Source organism: Giraffa tippelskirchi, chromosome X (genome assembly GCF_054371585.1).
Source record: "Giraffa tippelskirchi isolate mGirTip1 chromosome X, T2T-mGirTip1v1.2.pri, whole genome shotgun sequence".
In the NCBI taxonomy this organism is placed as follows: Eukaryota; Metazoa; Chordata; class Mammalia; order Artiodactyla; family Giraffidae; genus Giraffa; species Giraffa tippelskirchi.
Genome location: NC_137289.1, coordinates 89,410,020 through 89,425,114, shown reverse-complemented (window position 1 = coordinate 89,425,114; position 15,095 = coordinate 89,410,020). Strand labels below are relative to the sequence as shown.

Here is a 15,095-nt window from a genome sequence, read left to right as displayed (position 1 = left end):
TTCTTGCCTGGAGAATCCCATGGACAGAGGAGTCTGGTGTGCTATAGTCCACAGGGTCACAAAGAGTTGCACACAGAGTCTCACACGACTTAAGCAACTTAGCAGCAGCAGCAGGGAGGCTCCATACCCAAGTTTTCTTTCAAGTCAAAGTCCCTTCCCCATCAGATATCAGAATTCCCTAACCTTGTTTGTATTTTAAACAATATCTCATTTAAGGTGTAAATATGGGTAAGCCTTAAGGCAAGGGCTTTCCATATCTTGTGTAACATGAAATAGGCCAGTGTTCCAAATAATAAAGGCTTAGGGGAAAACGGGGGTTGTGGTTAGGTGTGTGTGCACCTATTGTGAGTGTGTATGTTTGCGTGTGTGTGAGAGAGAGAGAGCAAGAGAGAACAGAGAGATTAATTCTGTTTGTGCATGTATGCGTTTAAACATTGAACACCAGAATTCTATTCCTTGGGAAATGTGTTATGTATCACAGCTGTTATAGGTAATATAACTTTGCCTTTTGACATCATCCCAGTAAAAGAAATTTCAGTTTTCCCCATCTTTTTGTAGGACTCACAAAGCATATGTTTTGTGGCCTGAGGATAATGATAAAGGCATATTTATCAACCACAGGCAATGTGTATATAGATTGACATTTGTGCCATTAAATTATTTAACTAAGCAAAGAATTACTCGGTTCCTACTATGTACCAAGCGTCTGTAGGAGAGATATGATTCATGGGTAAAAACATAAGTTTAAGTAGTACTACTATTTCATAAATTACTTTTTCACACCTTCAATTAACCCATTTTCTCCTCAGCCCCTACCTTTATCTATTCTTTCACAAAGTCAAGTCCTGCTTCCACCTTTGACTTAGAGTTGCTTTATGTGAAACCAGACTTGCCTCGTGCTTGTTTTGTCTATTTTGGAGACTTGCATTGTCCAGGAACTTGTGGAAAGAGTACTAGAATGAATTCTGACTCTTCATTTAGCCAGTTAGCACATTTTGATGTCTTTATTTGTAAAATGGGAAAGGTAATACCTTCCCTGTCTCCTTTACAGTGTTTTTCTAAGGACAAAAACAAATATATGTAAAAAATATAAAACTGTCCAGTTGATTTTTACAGGGCTTATTGGTATATGTCTTTGTCTCCTTAATTGTGTAAAACTTTTTTTCCAATTGTTACCTTATATATTCCATGTAGTTGGCCCATCTGTTGACAAAAATTCACAGGAATTGATGATGGCATTGCAGTTCTTCAAGTTACATGCTTTTATGTGTATTTCTTTTCTTTTTTTTTTTTTATATTTGCAAGTGGTTTCTTTTAGCCTGGTCATGTGATAGTTTCTTTCCATGTGCGGTAGAAGGAGAACTAGACTGGAAATTGTGAGGCAAAGTTTCTGGTCTCAGCTATGAGTCTAGTTTATCTCCCCTAGTTAAGTTGGGTCACTTTAGTTAGGTCACTTCACTTTTCTGGCTCTCAATTTTCTTATCTGTAAAATGTTGGAAATGGAAGTTGGTGACCTATAAGATCTCTTCTAACACTAGCAATTTTATCACTGCAGCTAAACAGAATCCCCATTGCTCCCCCTCCCCAATTTTCTTAGCCTGTTCCTCCCCCTTGAGAATCACTGGCGTAATAAATAAAGCCCAAATGCTTTAGCTAGCCATTCAAGACGCACGTTAGTGTTGGTTTGCCAGCATTATCTACTATTCATAATAGAAATCACAGTTATATGTAGATTGATTTTCTTACCGCATATTCCTACCTCCATTGTCACTTGTGTTATTGCTCCTGTTAAAATTCTCTTTTTGACGATAGAATACTCCTCATCTTTAAGGACAAGTTTAAATTTCACACTTTCCTGTGAAGGCTTTTCTGATCTCTTAGACCTTAGTGATTTTTTTTCTATTTCATCTAACCTCAAATCAGCATTTATGACATGCCACATACTCTACATGGCATTGTAGGAGATAGAAAGATAAAATAAGTCCCTGACATTAGAGAGAACCTGAAATTGCAGATGAGCATGGTGAGCAGAGGGAGCAGCATGGGCAAAGACTTAGAGGCAGTAGGGTGGAGGATGTGTTTGGGTAAAAGCTTGGAGCCCATTCACCTTACTTATTTGGTCTATGTATTGTCTAAAAACAGTTCTTGAGATAGTATGCTGCTATATAATATGAAATTATGGTTCATTTGTTATTTATTGGCCACCCAGGTTCCATTTCCTTTTTCAAATAATGTTGCAGTTTTTGGAGTAATCAGTCTCCATTATCAGATAATTCTGGTGGTATGGCAAATCTCAGTGCCTGTATTCGATATAAGCCAAAATGATCTGGTCTTTTTTCTTATTACCCCAATAAAACCAAAGAGCAATGGCTACATGATAGGAGAATCAGTTTACATTCTCTTTTGGACCTGGCCATCACTTCATGGGAAATAGATGGGGAAACAATGGAAACAGTGACAGACTATCTTTTTTGGGCTCCAAAATCACTGCAAATGGTGACTGCAGCCATGAAATTAAAAGACTCTTGTTCCTTGGAAGAAAAGTTATAACCAACCTAGACAGCATATTAAAAAGCAGAGACATTACTTTGCCAACAGAAGTCCATCTAGTCAAAGCTATGGTTTTTCCAGTAGTCATGTATGGATGTGAGAGTTGGACTATAATGAAAGCTGAGCATTGAAGAATTTGGTGCTTTTGTTTTGTTTTTTTTTTTTCCTTTTTTTTTTTTTTCTCCATGTCTCCCCATTCACAATACAGACCAGGTAAAGGGCCTGCCTGGGCTGAGGTGTATATGGGGTGGGTTTACTCTGCCTCCTCTTTCTATACAGTCAGTGTAAGTACACAGCCTGTGGTAAGCATCGGGAGGCCGAATTTGGTGCTTTTGATCTGTGGTATTGGAGAAGACTCTTGAGAGTCCCTTGGACTGCAAGGAGATCCAACCAGTCCATCCTAAAGGAAATCAGTCCTGAATATTCATTGGAAAGACTGATGCTGATGCTGAAGCTGAAACTCCAATACTTTGGCCACCTGATGTGAAGAACTGACTCATTGGAAAAGACTCTGATGCTAGGAAAGATTGAAGGTGGGAGGAGAAGGGGACGACAGAGGGTGAGACAGTTGGATGGCATCACCGACTCAATGGACATGAGTTTGAGTAAAGTCAGAGAGTTGGTGATGGACAGGGAAGCTTGGCATGCTGCAAAGAGTTGGGGTCGCAAAGAGTTGGACACAACTGAGCGACTGAACTGAACGGAACTGATTTTTTTTTTTACCTTACCTGTGTAGATCCTTTTACCTATCACCCCAATCACCCTCTTGGAATCACCCTCAAGTCTCTTGACTCCTTGTCCCCAGTTCTCCCTGCCTTGACAAAGCCCCCCAGACTGTAGGTGTTCCATTCCCCTCATTCGCTGGAATACCTGCAGGTTGAACTCCATTAGTACTCACTCTTGTGCTCCCACCTCCATAGAGAAAGTATGTTCCGTTGGTCCAAGACCAGTCCTTTCACCTAGGCTTTGAATCCTCGCCCCTCCCGCTTTTTAAATGGCCCAGTCTATACCAGTCATTTCCTTTCTCTCCTGTATTTTTGCACTCTCTCAAAAGTCTCTATCTTTTTAGCATATGATCATGTTCACATCTCACCTTGGCAGGGAAGAATGTTCTTTGACCCAACATCTTCCTAAAACTACTCTATTCTCATTTGTCTTAATAGTCAAGCTTCTGAGAGGAATGGAATAAACTTGCTGTCTCCATGCTAACAAGTTCATTTTCTTATGGTTAGGTTTCTATGCCCTCCTCACCACTGAATCTTTTTTTTTTTTCCTAAAGGTCACTAATGATCTCCATATTGCAGGTTTGATGGGGTTCTTGTTGTAATCATATTTCACTTTCTGTCATGGTCGATATTGTCCAAACCCTTATTCCCCTTTTTCTATCTTAAAAAGTTTTTAATAATAACCAGAGAAAGATATTTGACATTTTGAATTTATTGATAATAAGATAGTTCCTCAGTGAATATTTATTGAAAGTAAAATTTGTTTTGTTTTAAAATTTTGTAATTGAGTTATAATTCACATACCATAAAATTCACCCTTTTAAGATGTACAGTTTATTGGTTTTAAAGTATAGTCACAGAACTTTGCAGCCATTACCACTCTCTAATTCCAGAATATTTTATATCCCCAAAAGAAGCCCTGTACCCATTATCAGTTCCCTCTCCCCCTGGGCCTTGTCAACCACTAATCTAGTTTCTGTCTCTATGGATTTGCCTATTCTAGACAGTTCATGTAAATGGAATCATACATATCTGGTCTCTTTCATCTAGCATATTTTTAAGGTTTACCCTTATTATAGCTTGTATTGATACTTCATTTCTTTTCATGGCTGAATACTCCACTATAAGAACGTACACTTTTGTTTATCCATTCATCTACTGAGGGATATTTGGATTGTTTCCATCTTTGGTGAATAATGCTTCTATGAACAATAGTGTACAAGTTTTTGTTTGAACACTTGTCTTCACTTTTTTTGTTTTTAATTTTTTAATTGAAGGATAATTGCTTTACAGAATGTTGTGGTTTTCTGTCTTACATCAACAAGGATCAGCCACAGGTACACCCATGCCCCCTCCCTCCCATCTCCCTCCCCATCCCACCCTTCAGCCTGTCACAGAGCCCCTGTTTGTGTTCCCTGAGTCATACAGCAAATTCCTATTGGCTATCTATTTTACATATGGTATTGTAAATTTCTATGTTACTCTCTCCATACATCTCCACTTCCTAGGAGAGAAATTGGTAGGTCATATCATAATTTTCTTTTAACTTTTTGAGGAACCACCAAACTGTTTTCCCCAGTTGCTGAACCATTTGACATTCTCCTTATCAGTATATGAGAATTCCAATTTCTTCACATCCTTACCAGCACTTGTTATTGTTGGTCTTTTTGATTATATCTATGCTAATGGGTGTGAAGTAGTATCTAATTGTTATTTTGATTTGCATTTCCGTAAAGACTAAGGATATTGAGCATCTTTTCATGTGCTTATTGATCATTTGCATATCTTTGGAGAAATATCTATTCAAACCCTCTGCCCATTTTAAATTGCATTATGTGTCTTTATTGTTAAATTGTAGGAATTTTTGATGTTTTTTAGATACTGAACCCCTTTCACAAATATGATTTGCAAATATTCCTTCCCTTTCTCTGTGTTATAGTCTTAAATACTTTAAATTCTCTTCTTGTTTCTCTGACAATGGGCTCTTTTGTTTGTTTGCTGTCTCTGGCTGTTCCTTCTCAGGTTCTTTTAGGAGATCTTTTCTGCTCACCTGTTTAAAACATTCCCTAGGTCTGCATTCTTGGCTCTTTTCTCTTGTTATTCCGTATGTTCTCCCAACGTGACCTTTTTAAAAATTATGGCTTTAATCGCCACCATCTAAGTGGAAATGACTTGGAAATCAAGGTTGCAGTCCATACCTCTTTTTTTTAAAATTTTTTCCTCCATACCTGCTGAATTCCAGTATAATTTCTATTGGAATTCCTTTTGATTCCCATAGGCAGTTTAAAATCAGCTTATCCAAAACTGCATGTATCTTCTTTCTATCCCAAACTTGTTCCTCCTCCCCTGTTCACTATCTCAGTGAGTAGCACAATTGTCCATTTACTTATCCAAGCCAGAAATGTGTGTTCTAAATTACTCCTTTCACTCCTTCCCCACCTACATTATCTCTAAGTCCTATAGAGTCTCCTTTTAATGATTCTTCCATCTCCCCTCTCCTTTCCTACTGCCTCAAATGCCATCCTCACCCGTTTAACTTCTACCTTTTCCCTCCAAACCTGTTTAAATGTCACCTATTCAAAAAAAATTTTCCCTGACTACTCTTTGCCAAGTCTAAAATAAATGCTCTTTTGTATTTTCATAGAATTCTAGGCTTACTCTTGTCACTGCACTTAACTATAATATGCCATACACTATGAATGATATTTAATCAATCTGCCTTTTCTCACTAAACCTGGTCTTATATGACTTAAGATCTCAAACGTCTAGAATAATGTTGCTCACAGTTGCACAGACTTGTTTTGTTGTTGTTGGTGGTGTTTCTCAAACTTTTGAAGGAAAGAATGAGAGTGTGATACTTTATTATGAACTCCTAGGCAAAATAATGTTCATCCCTAGGCAGAATAATGCTCAGGGAAACTTTTCTGAGGCTCTAGCTTTTTGTTACCATAGCTATTCACTTATTAAGAGAGTTCTGTTCTTGGTGGGACCTGAGCTTGTGTGCGGTGAACAAAAGAAGATGGACTGTAAAAAGTAAAAAGATGGACATGCCATCTTACTTTTTCCATTTTGCTTCAGTGGGGTGTTGCAAGGTTGTGGCATTGTTACAAGCGGGACAGGGATTGGAAGGATAGGACAAACAAACCTTTCAATCAACAATTTTTTAACATTGCCCCTGGAAATCACACAATAGTAGAACTGAGGAGAATTTGAAGAGACTGTCTTGTCCAGGCCCTCTGCCTTAAAGCAGTCAATTCTAAAGCATTTGTAACAGATGGTCACTCAAGGATATTCAATGCGGATGGAAAGAAAAAGTAAAGAACATATAGTATATAAAAGTACAAAAATTATCCATGCCAAGTAGTCTACATGTGTACTTCAACATAGTCTACATGTGTACTTCAATATAGAGAACTGATAAATTAGGCAATTATTGACTAAGGGGCAACTCTGTATTTAGAACCTTGTTTTCTCATTGCTTTCCATTAACGCGTGGAAGGTTTCCTTCTTCAGAGATCTGAACTTTTTCTGGTGTGGAGTCAAAGAAAAGAAGGAATTAGGGAATAAAAAAGACTCGAGGTGCTCCTAGGATCTGGGCTAAAGGAGTGGTGAGCCAGCTACCTTGGGAAAGACCTGTATTGAAGAGATGAGTAACACTGCTTCTGGCTGCTTAATTAATGAGCTTGAATTCTGTAACAGATTCGTTGATATAAAATCTGAAGATTGAGGTTGGAACATCCTCTTGTAAGAAGTTTTCATTCTAAGTGGACTATTGTGCAGAGATAGTCTATGTGGTACTTAGATACATGGGCTTGGCAGCCTGAAGTAAGGATTTGAATCCCAGCTCTGCCATTTACTACTAATCTCCTACTTCTCTTCTTCATTTCCTCATTGTGTCGCTGATCATCCTGTTCATGACGCCAGGCGTCTCACTGTATCTCATTGTGCACACTGTTCGTTGAACCTGTGGAAGACAAGGTGCAGGCTAAGAGGCTGGACGAAGACGCGAGGAGCCATAGGAACTGCAGACACATTTATTCTCTCCTGGCTGGCACAGCAGCCATAGCAGTATTCTCTCCTGGCTGATGCAGCAGCGGTAGCAGCAGACACGCTTTCTAGGTGGAGCTCACATATAGGCGAACCACACAAAGTATCCCGTGATGAAGCAGGTACCTCATAACACACATATGCAGTGCTACAAATAAGCTCAGCTGTAAATAGTCCTTATTTACAAAATGTGGGGCAAGAGAGCCTGAACACGCCATCTTGGCTAATTTGCTCTCTCCCACACTCATGTATAAAATAAAAAATAGTAAGATATCTACTCTGTAAAGTTTTTATGGGAATCAAAGAGAAAATGCATTTGAACCTTACAGCACAGTGCTTGACATATGGTAAGTATTCACTAAATGGCAGTATTGTTTATTATTGTGCTGTACTGAAGAGACAGTGAAGAAGCAAAGGGGGGAATCTTGGTCAATCTTGATGAAATTTGGTAGTTGTAGTGGTGGTAGTGATTGTGGTGATGGTTGCAATGAAAATAGGCTACCAATAGTGTAAAGTGGGTACCTAGATTCTATCACATTTCCTATATTAGACAACATTTGCCCATTATATGATGATTACAGATATCACATGGGGTTTACCTTGAAACTATTTCCATTGTCTTAATACTTGAGGCTCTACCTCTCCTTCCAAATATTAATACAAACCAAAAAAAAAAATTGCTGAAAACTATTTTACTTCTGATTCTTAGTTTAAGAAATACTGTAGTTCTCTCCTTTCCCACCACCAAAAAGTGTTGACACTTTGTCAATGAATTAAACAAGAAAGGAGAAAAATCCATCATGTTGTACCAGAAATAGCCAGTGTTTCCATCTGATGGGTCCGTGGAGAAGTTCAGAAATAGTTCAGTATTTGTAATCTGACTGTTTGCTAGATTAGGAACTCATGTAATAGGTTTTAACCCCAGTTTGAGGAAATTGTTTTAAAAACAACTTCCTGATATTCATTTACAGTCAAGTTAGCTATTTTCCTGTTTGTAGTAAGGGTTTTTATTTAGCGTGGCTCATTTAAAATTGGTTTTCAGTAATGCATTGGGGCTTGATAACTAAGTAAATGATTTTCTCAAATAGCATTGTGATGATGCTAAGTGCTCTCTGTGCTTTTTATAGCTTCACTATTTTACATTTGAACCTGAATGTACTAAACCAAGATTTCTCTGGACTAGTCTAAGCATCAACTACTTGGTATGGTACTATAGTAGATAAGATATAGGTGAAAGACTCATATATCTGCTTTTTTATTTTTTTATGTGGTAAAATATATATAACATAAAATTTACTATTCTAACTATTTTTAGGTATATAATGCAGTGGCATTAAGAATGTGCAATCATCATCACTATTCACTTCCAGAATGTCTTCATCCTCCCAAGTTGAAACTCCGGACCCATTAAACAATAGCTCCCCTCCTCCTAGGCAACCATCATTCTACTTTGTTTCTGCGAGTTTGAATGCTTTAGGCAACTTATGTATCAGTGGAATCATATAGTATTCATCCTTTTGTAACTGGGTTATTTCACTTAGTATATTGTCCTCAAGGTTCGTCCTTTAGCATGCATCAAAATTTCATTCCTTTTTAAGGCTTAATAATATTCTGTTGTATAGATATACTATATTTGTTTATCTGTTCATCCATTGATGGTCACTAAGATTGCTTCCATCTTTAAGCTATTGTGAATGATGCTGCTATGAACATGGATGTACGAATATTTATTTGAGTACTTGCCCTTAATTCTTTAGAGTCTATACCCAGAAGTGGAATTGCTGAAGCATATGGTAATTCTATTTTTAATTTTTTGAGAGTCACCAAACTGTTTTCCATAGCAGCTGCACTATTTTGTATTCCTACCACCAGTACGCAAGGGTTCCCAGTTTCTCTATATCTTCGCCAATATTTATTTTCTTTTTCTTTTGACAATAGTTATTCTAATGTGTGTGATGTGGGATCTCCCTGTGGTTTTGATTTGCATTTCCTTAATTGTTAGTGACACATTGAGTATCATCTCTTGTACTTCGTGGTCATTTGTATATCTTCTTTGGAGAAAAATGTCTATTCAAGTCCTTTGGCCATTTTTTTTATTGGATTGTTTGGTTTTTTGGTTGTTAATTATAAGAATTCTTTATGTATTTTGGATATTAACTCCTAATCAGATATATGATTTGAAAATATTTTTCCCATTCTGTGAGTTGGCTTATTTTGGCACCCCACTCCAGTACTCTTGCCTGGAAAATCCCATGGGCGAGGGAGCCTGGTAGGCTGCAGTCCATGGGGTCGCTAGGAGTCGGACACGACTGAGTGACTTCACTTTCACTTTTCACTTTCATGCATTGGAGAAGGAAATGGCACCCCACTCCAGTGTTCTTGCCTGGAGAATCCCAGGGACAGAGGAGCCTGGTGGGCTTCCGTCTGTGGGGTCTCACAGAGTCGGACACGACTGAAGCAACTTAGCAGCAGCAGCAGCAGTGTCCTTTGATGCACAGTTTTAAATTTTGACATAGTCTAATTTATCTATTTTTTGTTGTTGTTGACAATGTTTTCAGTGTCATATCCAAGAAATCATTGCCAAATCCAATGTTATGAAACTTTTGTTCTGTGTTTTATACTAAAAGTTTTATATTTTTAGCTCTTATACTTGGATTTTTGCTTTGAGTTAATTTTTTCTATATGCTGTAAAGTTAAGTATTTATTTCTTTTACACGTGGATATCTGGTTTTTCCAACACTATTTGTTAAAAAAGGCTGTCCTTTCCCCACTAGATGGTTTTGGCACCCTTGTCAAAAGTCAATTGACTGTATATGCAAGGATTTATTTCTAGGCTTTCTATTTCATTTATAGATCTGCTTTTGAATCTTGGCTTTGTTACTTACTAGGTGATAATCTGTGAGTTACACAAGCATTCTGGTATCTCCCGACAGCAGGCAGTAAACTCCATGAGGTCAGAGATTTTTGTCCCTTTTGCTTACTATTGTATTCTTAGTATTTAGAACAATCAATCAGTAATTAATTATAATCAACAATATTAACCGTTGAATGAATGAGCAATAACTTCCCTTAGAAGTTTTTTAAGAATTAAATGAAATAATATATGTAAAGCATTCAGCATACTGCCCGACAAAAAAATGTGTGAGAAATGATAGTTATTTAATATATTTATATTAATTACATAACTCCTATGAATAAATTAAATGGTGATTATTAAACAGATACTATAATTGGGTGAATATCTTTTCATATACAAGCCACAGGTTGGTGTGGGTATTGTGTCACCTTGAATTGAGTGGCCCTCAATAGGGGGACACACAAGAAAGCACAACCATGTAACCTACTCCTAAATTGTTGAGACTTGCTCCCTCATATCTGGCACCCCAGAGACAAAGGCTAGAATAACGCTGTTCCTGGAAAACAAAAGGAGGAAATGAATTTATAGTGAAGTGGAAGGGAAGAAGCCGGCATCTGGTAGGCAGCTCCTTAGGTCTGAGAGGAATGAAATCAGTTATCACCATGATGATGTAACCACTCTGCACTAATAACAGACCTGTCACGGGGATTAGAGGGATTTCGATCATTGCGGGTCTATCACGTGCTAAGCGTTGACCACTGGACTAAGAAATTTACATATATTCTAATTCCATCTTCAGAGTTTCCCTGCAAAGTAGATATCCCAATTTTACAGATGAGCAAACAATCTCCAAGAGATTAAATAACAGACACTAAACAGCAGACCTGGGATTTAAACCCAGGTCTGTTTTAACTCCAAGGCCTATGATCTGAAGCAACATAGATTTTATTTCATTTCCTTTTCAAATTCTAACCCTTCTGGTAAATATGAGAACAGCTAACACAAATTTTTGGACTCATGTAATGTTATATTCTGTTGCTGTTTTCTGATACGTAATTGCTAAGCCCTTGCTTGTCACCATGTCCTATAATGTTTTAACAGACAAATTGGAGGTTCCAAAACTGCTAGCAAACAGTTTTTCTGAGAAATGTAAAATTTTCTAACTTATAAGCCTATGCATTTTTTGTAACTTGCAGTAGCAATTATAAAATGAAGGAGCAATTATGCTAGTTGTAGTCTGGTGCATTTGGCAAGATCTGTGATGGTTGGGAGAGTGTACATATTTATGTGACAATACAGGAAAATGGTAGGAAACAACGGAGTCAGCAAAATGGACATTGAGGAAGATAGCTTTAAAATTCCCAGTGAAAATCGTGTTATTCTTGTGCTAGGTTTTGGACAAGTTTGTTTCACTCTCTTTCTAAGCCAGACCAGTCAATTTTATAAACTTACACTATTGTTGAAAATAATACAAGTGGAAAACATAGCTAATTCATCAAAAGTTATTACCTTTGCCGTAAGATGACACGAAGGGCTGTCTTTCTGGGAGATTAGTGTCATCTTCTTGGAAAGATTGGCTGTTGCTCAGATGTATGCATGTGTCTAGATAGATAATGGTGTAGCAGGAGTTGTGCAAGGACTTCCATGGTTGCATTCTGTGTGGACTGTGAGAGGACCAGAGCTCAGAATTCAGAGCTGAACTGTGTGGCTTTTGAATCCTTGTTCTGACACTTGTTTTGTGACCTTGAACAAGTCATTTAAGGAAACCTAGGCTTAAAGTTTATATGAAAAGTGGGAATAATAACAAGCTATCAGCCTCATAAGGTGGTTTTAAGAGTAAAATGACACATGCAAAGCCCTTAGAAAAGTTCACAGAAAGTGTTCAGTAAGTGTTAGCTGTTGTGGTTGTTATTGTTGACTACTGTTGTTATTACTGCTACTAGTATTCAATTGTAGTAGTAATGTAGATCTACCACAGACTGATACTGGGTGGGGAGATAATGCCATGTAACTGCAAAATTTTAGCTTTTAAGACTAGAAGGCCTATGTTTGATTACTGCTTTTATTATCTACTAGCTGTGTGATTTAGAAGTTACCTGGTTATTCCTTAATCATACTACTACCGTTTATTTATGCTACAGAATTACTGTGAAGACCAAATTAAAATCACATATGTTAGGAAATACCATGTGTTATGTATCTATATTGCTATTTTCCAGCTCTCTTATAAAAAGTCCAAGGCATTGAGAATGACTTATTTACAATGAAAGATGTGGATGCTGCCAAAATTCATTCAGTATACAGCAGTCCCCAACCTTTTTGGCACCAGGGACTGGTTTCATGGAAGACAATATTTCCACAGACTGGGGGTGGGGAGGATGGTTTTGGGATGATTCAAGGGCATTACATTTATTGTGTACTTTATTTCTGTTATTATTACATCAGCTCCCCCTCAGATCATCAGGCATTAGATCCCAGAGATTGGGGACCCCTGGTAAAAGATAAACCAACAGTAGAAAGCTTTGAATTATTATTTATGCTCTTTGTTAAGTATTTTCTTTGTGCTAAGTATTGTGATAGACACTTTATAAATCTTGCTTCATGTGTTCCTTATACCAGCTCTGTCAGTAAGTGGCCAAGGAAAGAGCATCTCAGGGAGCCAGAACAACATGTGCCAAGGCCCTGAGGCAGGAAGGAGATGGCACATTCAAGTAAAATTGCATATAAAATACTGAGTGCCCAGTTAAATTTGAATTTCAGGTAAACTGAATAATTTTTAGTAGAAATTATATCCTATAATATTGAGGACATACTTCTACTAAAATTTGTTATTTATCTGAAATTTATATTTAACTGGGCATTGTGTATTTTTATTTGCTAAGCCTAACAGCCCTAATTTAAGAGACTAAGTAGCTGGATCGGAGAAGGCAGTGGCACCCCACTCCAGTACTCTTGCCTGGAAAATCCCATGGACGGAGGAGCCTGGTAGGCTACAGTCCATGGGGTCGCTAAGAGTCGGACACGACTAAGCGACTTCACTTTCACTTTTCCCTTTCATGCACTGGAGAAGGAAATGGCAACCCACTCCAGTATTCTTGCCTGGAGAATCCTAGGGACGGCGGAGCCTGGTGGGCTGCCGTCTATGGGGTCGCACAGAGTTGGACACGACTGAAGCGACTTAGCAGCAGCAGCAAGTAGCTGGATTAGAGAAGGTAAGCGGGAACATGGTATGAGAAGAAGTTAAAGAGACAGGCAGACAAGAGACTGTACAGGGCCTATGGAAGCCTTGAGGAGGGAGGACTTTGGTCTCCATTTTAAGGGTAATGGGAAAAACTATTGAAGGGTTTTTAGGTAAGGCAGGACCTTGATCAAATTTGAGTTTTGAAATAGTAAATAGTACTGTGGCTGCAGCGGGAAGCACAGAAGAAGCAACTGAAATTCTGAGAGGTTAACTTACCTGTGGCCCCAAAGCTAATAAGTGACATAGCTGGGACTGAAATTTAGCCGATTCCAAAGCCTCTTCTCTTAACTGAATTTGGAAGATGGCAATGGGAGGTAAAAGCTAGGTGTGTACAGAATTATTGAAGATATTGTGATATTGTGATGCATAAAAAGAAATATATGTTTGACCTTCACTTCATTTCTGGCATACAACTCCTGAAACCTTTGGAATTTCATAAATGTTGAGCCAATCAGGTATCTTTTATTATGTCAGTGAGGTGACTTTTGGAAAGCCCCTAGGTAACCTCAGGATGGGGGCTTGTTATCAGTTGAGCCAACCAAGTGATCAGAAGGTTGGCACTTTCAATCCCACCTTGATGCCTTCTAGGAAGGGAGAGGGGCTGGAGATTGAGTTCTTCAATCACCAACAGCCAATGATTTAATCAACCACGACCATGTAATGAAGCCTCCATAAAACCCCAAAAAGCATAGAGTTCAGAGAGGTTCCAGATTAGAGATTTTGAGTGCCTCAGAGAGGGCAAGGAAACTCTGCACCCTCTACATCTTTTCCATCTGGCTGTTCCTGAGTTATATACTTTAAGTAAAAAAAAAAAAAAAATTATTTAGCTGTGCTGGGTCTTATTTGCAGCACACGGGATCTTTTAGTTGCACCATGCAAACTCTTAGTTGTGCCATGTGGGATCTAGTTCCCTGACCAGGATTGAACCCGGGCCTCTAGCTTGGGAGTGCAGAGTCTTAGCCACTGGACCACAGGAATGTCCCCATACTTTAATATTTTTTAAAAAGAAACAAAACAAAAGGAAAAAAAAAAACCCTACAAACAACCAAAAAATTATAATCAGTAAGTAAAATGTTTCTCTGAGTTCTGTGAGCCAATGTAGGATATTAATCCAAGCCAAGGAAGAGCTCATTGGAACCTCCAATATAGAGCTGTTAGGGTCAGAAGTACAGGTGGGAACATGAACTTAACAATTGGCCTCTGAAAGGGGTGGGGGCACAGTCTTATAGGATTGAGCCCCTAACCTGTGGGATCTGATGTTATCTCCAGTTAGATAGTGTCAGAATTGAGTTAAATTATAGGAGCCCCCAGCTGGTGTCAGAATTGTGGATACCCTTAATAAATGCCTTGCTCCTATTTTCAACTTTAGTAAAAACGTTATTGGGGAAATTCTAAAACCTAGTGAAGAACCCAAGGAAGCCAAAATATATGTTTCACTGTGAACAAGAAATATTTCCTCTTTTGCACTGTATCCCCTGTGCCTAGAAACATTCCTAGTACATAGTAGGCTCTCAACAAATAATAGGGTTTCCCAGGTGGCACTAGTGGTAAAGAACCCTCCTGTCAATGCAGGAGACTAACAGACATGGGTTTGACCCCTGGGTCTGGAAGATCCCCTGCAGGAGGGCATGGCAACCCACTCCAGTATTCTGGCCTGGAGAATCACATGGACGGA

At 38.3% G+C, this 15,095-nt stretch overlaps 1 protein-coding gene and 1 non-coding gene across 7 annotated transcripts in view; one reads left to right on the top strand and one right to left on the bottom strand.

Moving 5' to 3' along the window:
- Positions 1-15,095, top strand: part of EDA (ectodysplasin A) — a 361,402-nt gene that overhangs the window by 19,587 nt on the left and 326,720 nt on the right. The gene's annotated exons all lie outside the window — the stretch shown is intronic.
- LOC145537297 (small nucleolar RNA SNORA51) lies at positions 2,734-2,869 on the bottom strand. The gene has a single exon (XR_014076320.1). It is a non-coding gene; the product is annotated as a small nucleolar RNA SNORA51 (small nucleolar RNA).